The sequence below is a fragment of the Microtus ochrogaster genome, chromosome 16 (genome assembly GCF_000317375.1).
Source record: "Microtus ochrogaster isolate Prairie Vole_2 chromosome 16, MicOch1.0, whole genome shotgun sequence".
NCBI lineage: Eukaryota > Metazoa > Chordata > Mammalia > Rodentia > Cricetidae > Microtus > Microtus ochrogaster.
In genome coordinates, this window is record NC_022018.1 from 51,394,522 (window position 1) to 51,410,368 (window position 15,847).

Here is a 15,847-nt window from a genome sequence, read left to right on the forward strand (position 1 = left end):
GAGGAGAGGAAAGGAGAGATGTGCAAAGAACAGTATAGAAATTAAAAAAACAAACCACCATAACGCAACATTCAGCCATGACAAAGGAACAATGTGCATGAGTTCAGGTCAGAAGTCTGAGCAAACTGCAGAGTTATCACGGAAGGAAAACTGAACCCCCACTTGGTGGCACGGGTACTTTAACAAAAAATGTTTGAAAGATGAGGCTCTGATGAAGGGAATGTTTAAACAGAGATTAAGACTGGAGTTACAGCTTAATAGTAGGGCAATTGCTTGGCATTTGTGAGGTCCTAGGTTTAACCTTCAGCACTAAACAAATCAAAAGGTCAAGGAGATGAGTTATTGAAGACAGAAAAAAGATTTTTCAGAATAATTCCAGTTGTTTAGCATTCCTAATTACCTGAAAAGCAGAAGGAATGGAAGATGATGATGACGATGATGATGATGATGATGATGATGATGATGATGATGATGATGATGATGAACAATTGAATATAGTTGTACCTAAGTCAATGTGAAGAATGACCCAGAGTGAGTCTTGAAAACCAGTGCTTCTCGACTTGGAATCAACTGTGCTTACTGAGTTCACTGGACATTGATTTCTGAGTTTGAAGCAGGAGTCCTTGCCTCTTAGTGTGTGAAATCACAAGGCAGAACAGCCTTCACGACTGCAGAGAAGGTAGGACTGGGTATCCAAGAGTAGATGCCAGGTACCATAGTGCACATATTTCGTTTCCTGTAATCAGAATAGAGATGATGTAAGTCAGGTGATATTGTTTGCCTGCTTATTGAATATCATTCATCACCTGAAAACACACAATGACAAACAATTTTCTTCTCCCAGAAGCAAATTGCTAAATCTGCTGTCCCTTTTTGAGGTCAGAGCATCAAGTGAGTAATCCCATTGCCCAGCAGTGATGCTCTATGCATTTTGTGGAATTCTCCGAAATGAGAGCTCCAGGGGTACATAACTCAGCGCTCTCCTTCCAGCACGTGCGTGGCTCACTCTGCCTCTTATTATGCTCTTTGGACCCGTAGTCATGCAAATGACACGAGTGAACAGCTGCACTCAGCGAAGCAGATGGCCACATGTGGGAAGAGATGGGTTGGGGACAGTAGAACTAATAGCCTATAAAGTAGGCTAATGCTACCAAATTTCTACATTTTGCTATTAATACCAAGTGAAAGGTTAATCATTTCCATCCGTGTTCACTTAACAGTCAGAATTAACCTCAGAGGCACAGTAATAAATTTTTAACAAAATTCTAGGAGTGCTTAGTCTAAACAGAGGAAGGGAGCCACTAACTGTGTCCTGGGGAGCAGGATGGAGATGAAGAAGAGACTCACAGGAAGCTCTCCTTACTTTGGATATCCGGGCACATTTGGAGCAGCTAGGAGGAGAACGGGGAAGGAAGCTAGTCCATCTTTTCTTTCTCCACATTGAATGCCTATGAAGTACAAAACGGAAGAAAGCCTTTAGCTCTTAGAGGCTATTCACCTAGGAAGCCCGAGAATGAATGAAGTTAGACATACTTTTCTCTGGGCACAAGTATTTTTGCTTAATGTGAGCCACATTCAAAGCCACTGTGGGGTGGGAGGGTAGCGGACCGGCAGAGTACTTGTCTAGAATGTGGAAAGGGCTGGGTCCCATCCCCAGCACTAAGAGGACAAGTGCTACCGTGGTTGGTTCACATAGAAATACTTCTAATCTCTCTTAAGTTTCACACTCACGGTTACTCCTCTCTTTTTAAAGACTCTCTCTGTCATCATATGTGGATAAGATCTCCACAGATCAAAGCACCTTTCATCATATTTCACCCTCTGTCTGAGAAGAAAGCGGGTCCTCAGTAGAGCTGCCCAGTTGTTTATTTATTTTTCTGAAGAACTGTAAAGTTTATGAATGGCAGTAAAAATTCCGGATGACGGTATTTCATCCGTATCTTCCTTAATATAAAGAGCATGATTGCACATGTTGCCTAGTTTCGAATGCAGCACAAACATCTAGGGCTGTTGTTTAGCAATTTTGTATGAGTTAAGAGCTTCCACTTTGTGTGTGGGGGGCAAATGGGGAGAGGAAGGGTCGGTAATGCCTTAGGCAGGATACTCTGAGTGGAGGTGAAGCAGTCCCTGCTGCAGAGAAGCTCTTTAAACTTCAACAACTCAGGGCTTCAGGGAGTCCTGAAACTGACCAAAGATCTCTAGGCTCCTCCCTCTACAAGGCTATGTAAGCAATAAGAGTTACTGGGAGGCGTTTTCAGACCAGCTGGGTTCCCAGGAAGAGGGCAATCTGTAACAGTCAAGGAAGAAACCAGTTTAGCTGCTTGGAAAAGACACTTTTTGCGTGTCAAGCTGCCCGGAGGCTGAGCGGGGCACTCCAGGTTCCCAACCAGGGTGGGATCTGGTGATACACTGTCTTGGAGTCATTTCTGCACCTGTAATGGCCCCTTACCCATACTCTTGTAAGTAACAGCAATAAAATTCAGTGGTTCACCAAGCTGGAATTTGATGGTGTCCTCACTTTGGTATGTCATTGGTGCCTCATCTGGGGTCAGTATGCTTTTACTCATGACTCCCCAGAAACGATGAAACAGACAAGAGACCAGGTACTTTAGAGGTAGTGACATAAAATAAAAAGAATGCTGTATTCCCCTGCATGTTAGTGCTTCCAAGAAACAATGAGACACAGAGCATGAAGAAGCTACCTTACAGTTCTGTAACAGAATGAACATATGGATTGATTATTGGAAATAAAAAGGCTTTTAATTCAATAAAATTCACTGAATATTAAAGAACTATATTTTTAAGTAATAAAAATAGAATCAAGTCCTTAGCCTTGACAATATTGAATAAGAATTTAGCTTATACATTTGTATTATTATAACAGTAAAGCATGCTTATTTGAAAGTAATTTGGAGCAAAGCCAAGAGTATAAGGAATTAAATGGAAATCATGCTCAATTCTGGAGATAATTAGGGTAAACATTTGCACTACTTTTTCAGGGTCAGTTCTTTATACATTGCACACACATGCACATATATAATGCTTTATATGTATATTGGGTATACTAAAGATAAGTACTAGAAACAGCTAATGTTCCTTTTAAAATGTAATGATGCATATTATTCTTTCCCTATACGAGAGTTCTTTAGTCATTAAGTGTGACAGCAATTATACCAAGCCTATGTTTTTTTCTTATTTCCTAATGGAAACACATATAGAAATGATGACATTGTATGTCAGTGGTAGAGCACACGCTTATCATGTACTAGACCCTGGGTTCACTGACAAAACAAAACAGGAATCCAGAAAGTCATGTACAAAGCCACATTGTGCTGTTACTGATAATGATGAGATAAACTGCTTCCTTTTATAGGCTCCGTGCAATTCCTCTGAACAAGAATGAGAAGAGCAAGGGTTAGCAAGCAATCAATAAGAGCCAAAGCTCAGTAGACAAACTTTTACATATCCTTTATTTGGGAGGACTTGGATCTCTGAATTTTCATCTGTTAAGACAGAAAAAGAGAACACAAACAGCACCCCACTTTCTGTCTGTCTTTCTTCCTTTCGTTTTCAGGAACAAGTTGTCTGTATAACATTCTGCTTTGCACTTGCTGGGCTCAGAGTGCCTTCTAGGCATCCACAGAAAAAGTTTACAGACAGAGTTTGGAAATTAAGTCCAGACTGGAGACTGGTTTGGGACTCATTGGTCCACAGTTGGGAGTTCCCACCACGCATGGTACTATAATTGCCAGGGGGGAATGTTGACTAAGAATTATTAAGAACACAAGAGTCATAAGTATGAAATATCAATACTTTATAAAGACATATAAATGCAAAATGCGAGTGGGGACAGGACGCATATAAGCAACACTTTTGAGAATGTAATCAAAGGTTTGAAAAGGGCACATGTAGAAAATAGAGTTCATTACTAGGAAGAGGAATATGAACCTTCTCTGGGCTACCTACTCATTTAACACCTCCTCTCCATCGTCCTTACTTCATTTTGCCCACTCTCTTTGTGCTTGGGATGATGTGTCCTTGTGCCACATCCACAAGGTCAGGCATGACCAGCATTATTCTAATGTCTCTACTCCCTCACACACCCCCAGAGCACAAATAGCTCCAGCGTAACCTCTCAGTGCACTGACATCCCTTTCTTCCTTTCCATTATCCCTTGCCACTCCATAGGCCAACACTCTCTGGTGAACCTGAAAGAAAACTCTGACCCGGTAGACTGGGAATGCTTTCGAGAAACAGTTATGAGCTCTTGCACTTAGGAAAAAAATGAGAATGTTAGACAACAGGAGAGCATGGTGCAGCCTCTTCTCAGGACATTTTTTAACAAGCAAATAGTAGCAATTGTCTTAGTGGAAAAACAGTAGACACAGCCACAGTTTCCCAGTAGAAAATGTAAATGAATTCCCATTAAAAATGCTCAACTCTCTTGAGGTGTCCATTTTAAGAACCTATTCAGTGTTGTAAGAGGCTGCTTCTTTGTTTCTGGCTGCTCAGCCTCGAAAGAATCACACAGAAACAACATTATTTGCAATACCGTTTGGCCAATAGCTTAAGCGTATTTTTAGCTAACTCATATCTTAAATTAACCCATCTCCATTAATCTGTGTATCGTCACGAGGCTGTGGCTTACTGGGTAAAGTTCCGGCATCTGTCTCTGGTGGGGCTACATGGCTTCTCCTGACTCTGCCTTCTTTCTCTCTGGCATTTAATTTAGTTTTCCCCGCCTACCTCTATTCTGCCCTGTGCAGGCCTAAGACAGTGGTATTCACAGCATACAGAGGGGGAATCCCACATCAATTCAGTGACCTGAAATTGGCATTTATATGATGAATCCATGATATTCACAAGTCTCTTAGCTAAAAGAGCTGGACCCTATGGAAGACAGAGTATTTTGGTGAAATGGTTGTTGTCTTGCTTTGTTTTCTTCCCAGCTATAAGGATTTATGTGTGTTTCCCTTAAGTGTGATGTAAGTCAGCTGAGAGAGAAGGCAGCCAAAGAAGCATGCATTTTGTCAGTTGACCCACCGAGCAACTGGAACTCATTTCTGCTAGAGAACCCAAGGAATTCAGCTTCGAGCATTTGCCTTAGTTACCCCGACCTCTCCTTGGCCCTCGGGGTAGAGATGGAATCTTTACATTGACTGCCATGACAGGGTGCCAGTGCCCTGCAGGAGAAAGCACAGAGAGTGGAGAGAAGGCTGCATGCGATGGTGGCGCACACCTTTAATCCCAGCACTAGGGAGGCAGAGGCAGGTGGCTCTCTGTGAGTTCGAGACCAGCCTGGTCTATAAGAGCTTGCTCCAGGACAGGCTCCAAAGCTACAGAGAAACCCTGTCTCGAAAATCAAAAAAAAAAAAAAAAAAAAAAGACAAGCCCTGTTCTGCCTATTCTAACACCCTTTGATGCTCTGAGAGATTTTAGCCTTCTCTCTCCATGGTCTAAAATTCTGAAGAAACGTAAATACATACTGTTTCTGGAAAGAGTTTCCTTTAATAGTTATTATTTGGGGGGTTCTAGCTTAATAATATCCAAAGTGTTGCTATTTATGTTACTTACGAAACCCTCCTTATTCAAATAGACCTGTTCCAGATGGCCTGGTTTTGTCTCGTGCTTTAGTACAGTTGAAAGATGGGGCTCCACAATGTGCAGATGGCTAAATAAGACATGAAAGAACATTGTTCTTCCTCTGGTGTTCTTTGCCTCATCCTTACCCGTGACCTTCATCAACACAGGCTGGCTTTATTCCAGGAGAAAAAGATTAGCCTCCAGATACCGAAGGGCCACTGTGCAGTCACATAGCACGTCTGTTGTAGTACCAAAACATTGTCTCCTCTGCAGAGTCATTTGAGGATGCAGGCTGCTAAGGGCTCAGCCAGCTTATGGCTGTGCCTTAGAGAACAGCAACTGCTTTTGCCAGTGAAGTAGGAAGCGAGCTCGTGGAAGAGCTCACAAAGGTTTTCAGTGTTTCCACCCAGAAGTGGCAAGTATTCCGGGCAGAACTGCTCACACTGCGATGCCGTACTGCAAGGGGCTGACGACTGTGCAGAGACAATGAGAACACGCGGTCATCGTTGTTTTAGCCCCTTATGCCAAAGAGAAGAAATAGGGATCTTCCCTTTGTGTGCTCCCCTCGGGCATCGCTTGCAGTCTCGGTTCCCAAAGGTGAGACTATCCCACCCTCCCTTACAAGCTAGAAAAAGGGGTTCTTTCACTCTTTCTCTTATTGACATACCTTAAACGGTTTTGTGCGGAGATTGAAGAAGTGGCTTCCCAATTAAGGACATTTATGACCCTTGCAGAAGACCCAGGTTTCATTCTCAGCATCTACGTGGTGGCTCACAACCATCTGTAACTCCAGTTCCAGGGAATGTGACCTCTCTTCTGACCTCCGACGTGTGCACAGTACTCATACGTACATTTAGGTACACACATGTGCACATAAAATAAATGCGTTTAAAATATTTCCCTCGACAAAAGCATTCTACTGGGAAAGCAAAAGAGTAGAAAGTTCCAACTGTGGTCTAGCATTTTCATCGTCAAGGCAAGATGACTGGAGTCCCAGTGACATGGCTTTTTAGGTCACGGAGCTGATTAATAAAGACCCTTCTCCAGAACTATGCAGGGACACCATCTGCTCCGACATTGTGACTCTACACATTCCTTCTTATTGGGAAAATTCTTTAAGATGTTTATTAAGAGTATTTGGAAAAACATAAGTCAGAAGTTATTTGAACAATGGGAAGAATTTTGAAAATCAGACGAGGAAGATTGACTGGCAGGCGTGTGGGGAAGGTTGCTTTGGAAAAGTGGTGGAGAGAGAGAGACTCAGCCCACAGGAGAGAGCCACAGGGTCTAGACTCCAGATGCGATTACACAGCCTTTTCGAGTTCAGCACTGGACTTTGGCAAATCGTTTCCCCAGATGTTATGGCTGCGCTACAGATCCTTGCACGGGTGACAGAACTGGCTGTGGTTCTGTTTGGTGGCTTCCTTGTTAGTGTCTGGTCACCGCAGGCTGCTCTGAGGTTACACCATCCTCTTCTAATCCTGAAGTCAGCTCTTTGGCTGACCCTGAGCACATAAGGCACTGAACCAAAGCCCTCGAGGGAGTCCCGAGCAGGTCTGAAGAGTCCAGATGAACTGGTATGGCCAACTTCCCAAACAGCTCAGCCTGACTTCCCAGAGCAAAGCGATGGAGAGATAGAGAGCAAATAAGGAAGAATGGGCAGCATGGCTTGCTGGCAGCAGGAACCTGGTAATCTGCTTTATCTTTCTTGGACTCGGCTTCCTCAGAGGGATTTGATCAAATGGTCTCCAAGTTCCATTTGAACACTGACACTGTGTAATCCCACAAAATGGCACCGCAGAGAAGGGATAACAGGAAAGCGGCATCCTTTCTCAGCTCACAAGATAGAATGCAGAAGGCAGAGCACTCTGCTTTGTTAAATAAACATGGCGAATGCTGGGATATAGGTGCTGCAAGAGCTGTCTTTTGAATCTGGCTATGAGTTGGACCCATGAGACCTCAGATGGGATAATATTAAAGAACAGAAGATCTAGGAAGAGTGTACTATTGAAGAGCCACTTCTAAGCAAAAGTCAGTAAATAAATAAATTCTCTCAGAAGAAAACAACTTCTGTTGCCCTTAACATCTGCTCTTCTATCTATTTTGAAATGTGTTGTCATAATTACTCTTCTGTATAATAAATCACTAAAGCTATTTTTCTTGTCCAGCTGAAACTTTGTGCCCTTTGATCAGTGATACTTCTTTTCTTGTCCACCCTTCTGCTCCAATTTCTGATAACAATCATTCCAAATTTTATTTTTTTAAATTCCATGTGTGAGTGAAGTCATACAGTATGTGTCTTTCTGTGTCTAACATGTTACGCTTGGTGCAATGTCTTCTGGGCTTACGTTTTAAATGACAGGATCTTTCTCTTAGTGGTGGACAGTATTTTGGTGTGCATATAACATAGTTTAGTATCTATGTAGGTGATGATGGGAATAGGTTGTGTCCATATTTTAGCTATGTAAGTAATGGAACAATGAGATTGGGGTGCAGATATCTCTGCAGTATATTGAGTTTCCTCCATTTTGGATACATAACCATAAGAGGAATTGCTACACCAGATGTTGATTTAATTCCATGTTTAGTTTTTTTAAAAGATGCTAATGTTATCTTTCATAATGGCTATGTTTTTTATATTTCCAAATATGTGTGTTCTTATTCCTTACATTTTTTTCATTTTGTTAATGCTTCTCATTGGCTGCATGCTGCAGCCTATAGGCTGGTGGGAAAGAGAACACTTCAATCTTTATCCTCCCAAGGCTTACAGTCCAAAGATGGGTACAGCCAATAGACAAAACAGTAATACAGATGGTCACAGGGAATGAGGGATAGGGGTGAAAATATGAGGAAGGCATCAAGACCGAGTCTAAGGACCAAGATCATGGAGAAAGTGGGTTCTAAGCCCATCCTTTGTAGAAGGGTGGCTCAGACAAATAAATAAAGGGGACAAGTTGGGTAGATCTCCTGTGACCGAGAATATGTAACAAGTCATCTTTCAACCCCAGTGTCCCTTTCCAGAGAATAAAACCATAATAAGTTATACAGAGGGTTGTTGTTGACATTAAATGAAATGGCATATTTGTGTGCGCATGCACACGCACATGCGAATGTGAACGTGTACTTAGTAAAGATGGTAAATTATAGTACTATGGTGTTCTGAAAGGACAGTACAGAAGCTGCTGCTGTCTAAGCTTCTAGCTCTTGTGGCTGGCTGAGTGTGCTCCATCCACTTTTTTAAGGTATTAAGAAAAGGTAGATTTGGGAAAGGAGATGCAGCAAGATAATAAATTCAATTTTGAAAATATCGACTTACAGACAATGTGCGAACAGCAGATGGAGTTCCCAGAAAGTAAATAAGTGTGCATATGTGTGTGTGTTTGTATGTGTGTGTATACTTCTGTATGGATGTATGTGGAGAAAAGGATAGGGTTCTGGACTGGAAATACCAACTCAACGCATGCATGTCATAACAAACATAAAAATAAGCCCCTCAATTTCTCCTCTCAGTATTGCTTTTGGTCTTTCTGAAAAATTCAATTTCTTGGATCAAGGTTGGCATCACAACAGCTGTCAACAAATAAGCTGTTAGCTGATAAGGACTTACATTTTAATAGTGTGCTATTGGAAATGTTGAGAAAATTAAAAACGCTTTGAGGTCTTAAAAAAGAAAGTTCTCACCTTTCATCCCAGTAGCTGCTCTCTGTGACAGACGGAGACCATCATAGAAACACACACTGTACACAATGCACAGGGCAGTGGAGAGGGGAGCCCAGCCCCCACAGATCCATCTCCATCACAGCCACATCTGTGGCTCAGGGAACATTGCAGAAGAGGGGGTAGAAAAACTGGAAGAGACAGAAGACTCGGAATTCTGTGAAATAGTCTCTTCTAGAATGGGCTAGAACAATGCCAATTTCCACGGACATCTTAATATGGAAGGGGAGAATGTTCATGGAGTCCCACCATTAGACAACAAACTACAACCACTGATTGCTGGGAGAAGAATTAGCCTCTTCCAGTAATTATCCCCATTATTGATTGTCCAATGCAGAGTAGTCAGCTTTTGAAACCATATACACACAGACAACAAAAATGAACTCAGCAAATTGTGTGTGTGTGTTTATGATCATATATAATAGATATAATCAGAGAAAAAGAAGTTATCAATTTGAGAGTGGTGAGCACGGAAGAGTATGAGGGAGGGTGGCTGTGAGGGGTTGAAGAAGAAAGTAATATAATTCCATTTCAATAAAGATATTTTTTAAAAAGAAGCATTGCATTGCTGGACAAGTTGTTGACAAGTAACAGGGGCTGGGTCACTGGGCAGAGCTGGACACGGGTGCCCAAGGCAGATTTTTTTTTTCTTCCACACATGTGTTGGGGAAGGAGAGCAGGTTAATTGGAGCCATCAGAGTTATCTAAAGAAGATTTCCCCAAAACTACTTCCTAATGAATGAATCAAATTGGCTACATCATCAGTGTATTAAATATGCCTTCCATTTCATTTTTCATTTCTAATTACTATCAGATAAAATAATAAATGGTCACGAAAATATTTTTCTGATCAAATCTATACATGTGTACACCAAAAACGGTGTTGAAAGGGAGAAAACTGGGCACCTAGCTCAGAGAACTTTCTAACATGTATGAAGCTGTGGTGCTCAATCCTTGCCAGATAAAACAAAATAGAAAATAAAACTGATGTGATCGAACATTAAACACAGAAGGAAAAATTTAAAGATTCCAGTTGGGCAGGAATGAAGGTGAGTGCCCAAGAAATCCCTCTGTTCATGGGCAGGAAGGGACACCTGGTGAGATGCCTTAGCAGTTTCTTTGTTCATGGACAGGAAGGTTTGTCCATGGACCTGGAAGTTTGACAATTGTTCCTAACACAATTTGGAGGTCTTCACTTTGTGAGGTTAACCTGCCCCTGATGTTATCACTACTTTCCCCCTTCCTCTTATAAAATTCCATCAAGCCTCTCCTCTTGATCAAATTTTCATCTCAGTAGGCCTCATTTTTCCCCTGTTTCCCATGACCTGAGACTTTCTGGAAGCCCAGCTTCCATCTTGCAACCTGCTTTCCTATAACCCAGGGATCCCTGTCCCAGGCACCAGGCAGGCAATAGAAGAAGAAAGGCCATGACCACACAAAGCGTTAAAAATATTTTCCAATGCTAACACTTCTTATAAAAGAAAGTCTGGCCACTGCCTGATGACTGTGTGATGAACTGTAGATGAAGGTGTCCACTAGGGACATTCAACACAGTGTGAGTAGCTGCTCCTATAGTGGCTGAATGAGCAGACAAAGCTTGGGGCCTCAAAGCTGGCTTTCCTATTCAGACATTGGACCACGGCCCAATTGCTCTGGGCTTTAGGATGGGGCCTGACGGTAGAACTTCTAGGGAAGAGATGCCTATGTAGTAAATCCTAGTTTGAGAAGTATGTGGTGATGACTTATCCCCACATTGCGCAACAAAGGCAGGCCTGGGTTGTTGTACACTTTCCGATTTCAAATGTCTTCTGCAGGTTAGTGGTGGATAAACATTCTCAATTCAAGAGGGTCGCATTCCACATGAATTTTCCACCCTTCTTGATGAAGCCCCTCAATATTATTTCTTTTTCTCCATTTATTTTTATTATATTGCAATGTTTTAAATTATTTCAAAAATTTTAATGCAGTATTCTAGGAAAAAAATAATCCTGAATTCATAAGCAACCCCTACGGCATGTCCTTGGCATTAACTGTGGAGTTCCAAAGTACCTCATTTATTTGATTGATTGATTTTTCTGTGTTTTAAAGGGTACCAAGCCCAACAGCATATAATTTTTCTCTTACTAAAAGGAATATGAATGAAGAAATAATAATTGCTTTTTGTGTGTGTTCAGCTTGTTGTTGTTAGGCAGTTTCTTTTTCTTCCTTTCTTACAGCTCTGAGGTAGACAAGAAAGCATCTTTTTTTTCCTTTTACAGCTACCATAGCTCATCCTGCTCCTTGTTCAACAAAGTTGCCATGCAGAGCCGGCTGAGCGCCTTGCTCGTACATAACATCTGCTGGCGTGCACTCCCCTGTTGCACAGATAAGCCATGGTGTCAATCAGCACAGCACAGACACTGAAGTGATTATTGGGTAGAGAAAAGAGCTCAGCTTTAAGGTCTTTGGAGGAGGTGTTCCCATTTTCCTAAAGATTGCAGACTGAAGCATAATGCAGAGGTTAGCAGCTGGATAGAACCTGTCACATAGAGAAAAGCCTGTGCATTGTAGCTTGGCCTTGAAGAAGAAAACCTTCTCTAGTCTCTTCTATCGGTCCTCAGCTTGGAGCACTATGGGGCCTGGTCAGAAAAAAAAAAAAATCTGTGTTCCCTTATCTTGCTGACTATAGCAATCACTCTTTGCAATCCCAGCATCAGGGTGTCAGGTTGTCCTGGAGGGGCCAGAAGGCTGGGGACAGGAGAGGGTGTTTGTACAGCCTCCCTTTACAGAGCCTGCTGGTGACTGCACAAAGCTGTCCTTCCTATAGCTTTATGATTCTATTGTGAAAGGAAAGGTTGGACAACGTTGGGGTTTGTTTTTTAGGGTACTTCCTGGAGGTAGCAAACTGTTTCTGACTTTGAATCTGAGAAGACATCTTCACCTGTGATCACAGTCTGTTTGAGGGAGAGGAGGGACGATGCCACCAAAACCCTAAATTCTTTCCGGGTTGCAGAGCTGCCTGTGTCCTCCCACATCCGTGCTTGTCACGTATGCGAAACAACAAAAATAATGAATTAGTTTGTGATCGTTTCAATACTAGTAGCGAAGCGTGAGAGGGTGAGATTAGGAGAAATGGTCCTCTTGTTTGCTTTTGCCATAAGCCTTTGAACATCTCCTGAAGGAAAATCAATCAGTTATCAGGTGTGGACTGAATGCCAGGACCATGTACCACAGACACTGGGTGGTCTTAAAAGGTCTCGTATTCTCCTCAGGATTAATCTTCAAGATCTAATGCCTCTGCGGGCTTTTTATGCAGATCAGCAGTGGCCTCTAGATTTGGGACACGAGAAAAAAAAAATCCAACAGCTCTGTGTCCCATTCCAAGCCTATTGCATCACAGCTGTGGGAAATTGCAACTGTGGACTTTGGCTGTGTTGAACTTGACCCAGCGGACAGAGCCAGAAGCACTTTTCCTGTGGTTATATGCAGGCAATGGGAGTAGGATCCGCCCGAGAGAGCATCTGGGGAATGTGTGGATGGACAGGCACACTGGCCACACAGGGAGGACAGCCTTCAGGGAAGAGGAGAGCACTCACGGCTCTCAAGGGCTTGCATATATCAGCACTAAGAGGCAACGCTCCTCAGGATGCCTCCTTAATTTCCACGAAAGATCATTTCTTCATGACTTCCTGACCCAACTTCAGCACCAGAGGGAGTGAGCAGACTCGATGGGACTTCCGAGTTAGAAAGAATGCCTATTAATTGGAACTCACCGTTTACTTGTGAGGTGACATTGTGGCTCCCTCTATTTTGCCCCTTGTGTTTAAAGAAGAGGCACTCTTTTAAACGTAGACTACACAGGGAGGACCCAGTACACTGGTGATGTCTTGGAAGTTGGGAAGTGTGCATTCGTTTACGAAAATGGACCTTTGTACAGCAATCCGTTAAAAGAGGATTCGTCGCCATCTTCATGGTCAAAGAGAAAAAGCTGAGAGAAGAAATTGTGAAGCAAAATGTGTCCTACTGTGTGGTTGGCTGTCTCATTCTCTCGGCAGAATCTTTCACAGCTAAAAGGTTTCAATTCTAGGGAGTGAGAGTTGGTTCAGTGGGTAAAATGTTTGCCATGTAGGCCTGAGGACTTGAATTCAAATCCTCAGATCCATGTTCAGCCTGGCGAGGCAGTACACATCTATAATTACAGAGCTCCTACAGGGCTTGGGGACAGACATAAGAAAATCCTCAGCAGTTGCTAGGCAAGCTAGCTTGGCAGAGGCAGCAGTAAATACAAGGAAGACCCTCTCTCCAATGAGGTAGAAGGAAAAGGCTATGCAAACCAAGGTTGTCCTTTTTAGACTTACACATGTGTACTATAGTATCGTGTGCTTGCACACACATCACACACACAAACTTTTACACATGTCACACGTACAAAAACTTGCATAACCATCTCATGCAGACAAGAAAGATGTTTGTAACTTAACTTTAAGGGTTTCCGGTGTATTTTAAAAGTCAAGATTAAATCTAGAGCCGCCTACCTTCTCTCCTACGCCACATCCTGAAAATGCTGTTGTTTTGCCATGGCTTCTCTGGAGGTCTAAATCATTCTGAGTCATTTTTCTCAATCCTATTGCTCTCGTTACTTTCCCAAAGCTCAGCTTCATTGCTCTATGAGTTTGTGGTGGTAGCAGGTTTGGGGCCAGTTTAGCTCATCTCAACTGTGATAGTCTATTCAACTGTCTTCATGGATTACAGAATACCAGTTCTCCCAGTGACAATGCCGTGAGAGGTGTAAGAAAAGTCACTGGTCCTCAGCTCCTTATTTGTCAGGATGGAAATAGTGACTGCCAAGCTCTTTGCACGAAAGAGCAGAATTAGGCATCTTTGAGAATTTCATACAATGCATTTGGTCATCTTCACACACACGCTGTTTCTCCCTCCAAGTCTTCCCAGCATCCTTCTCATCTTCATACCCTCCCCCAAGTGGGACATCTAGCTCACTGGTACTCCCTGGGTCAAGGACTATCACAGGAAAGCAGGAAAAGACTCTAAGTGCCAGATGTGGGGAGACCGGGGTGGAGCAGTATCTCTGGACAGGGCTACTGTGTTCATGAACTCACAGCAGTGGGGACAGACTGCCCAAGACCTAGGCAAGATCAAACCAGCAGTATTCCAACCCAGAAAAATTCATAGGAAAAAAAGAAACCTTCAAAAATGGGTGTCGCCTCATTCTATCGCTCATCTGTTTGTGCTCTCATCCTCTATGAGCCTGAAATAGAAAACCTCCAGAAACACAGGACTCACAGGCCCCACCCCCACGGAACAGTTAGGTTGACTACTGATGGCTTACGGGGGAGGAAGTCAGCTTTCTTTAAGGGTGTAGTTCCTGGTGGGCTGACCATGATCCAGTGGTCGGCTCACCAAGCTGAAGATGGGCAGCACATATTGGACTTGATAGGTTATTAAGTTTTGAAATTTTAATAATCCAGTACCTATGTTTTTAGTGAAAACATACAGTATACTTTTCTGTACCTTTGTTAAGGTCCTAAAACTTAAATAGATTTAAATTTTATTTGGATATTTAACCCTTACACTGAATACAGAGTAACTGATATCATATATTCATTATTAAGTTCCATTATGACTCACTATTTAGTGTTTCTCATATGTTTAGCTTTCCTTTGTAAAGTTCTTATATGCTACCATTGGAATTAATCACACACACCCAAATGTTCTATTCCCAGTTTTAATTTTCTGATAGTAAAGTTGATAAGACTTGAGAGTGGCAAGTTAAATTCACTCACTAACGTTCTGAGATCCTTCAATTAAGATTTTCTGGCAAATTTTCCATAAAACCAGGTAGCTGTCCTTTGTATTTGAAGTGTAACTCTCCTTGGTGTTTTACTGGCTGTGTTTCTGAAGGTTTTCTATTTCAGGCTCATAGAGGATGGGAGCATGAACAGATGTGCAATAGAATGAGGTGACACCATTTTTAAAGGTTTCTTTTTTTCCTATGAATTTTTCAAGTGAGGTTTTTTTTTTCTCTTTAATTATTTTCTATTCATCTTTTTGTTCATTTAACAAAATGAGCTTATGTTTAGTCATGTTTCTAACTCTGAACTATATGTTCAATGTACAAAAGTCCTTTCAGGTATTGGCCCAACAGTCAGAAAACACAATATCATGGCAAAGATAGGAAAATAAATAAATAATTACATTATGATTTTTTTTAAAACAAGAGCAACTATCATTCAAGAGTAGCACAGACTGATGTCTCTCTAAATGTCCAGTTCTTGCATATTAAGGTTGTGACAAGAGTTGAAGGAGGAGGCCACTTGTTGGTACCCAACTGCTTGGCAGCTCAGACCCCAAATAACCACACAGAAACTATATTATTTAAACATTATCTCTAGCTCCTTATTGGCTAACTCACATATTAATTTAACCCATTTCCATTAATCCATGTATCACCACGTGGCAGTGGCTTACTGGGTAAAGTTCAGGTGTCTGTCTCCAGCAAGGCTACATGGCTTCTCCCTGACTCTGCCTTCTCTTTCCCAGCATTCAGTTT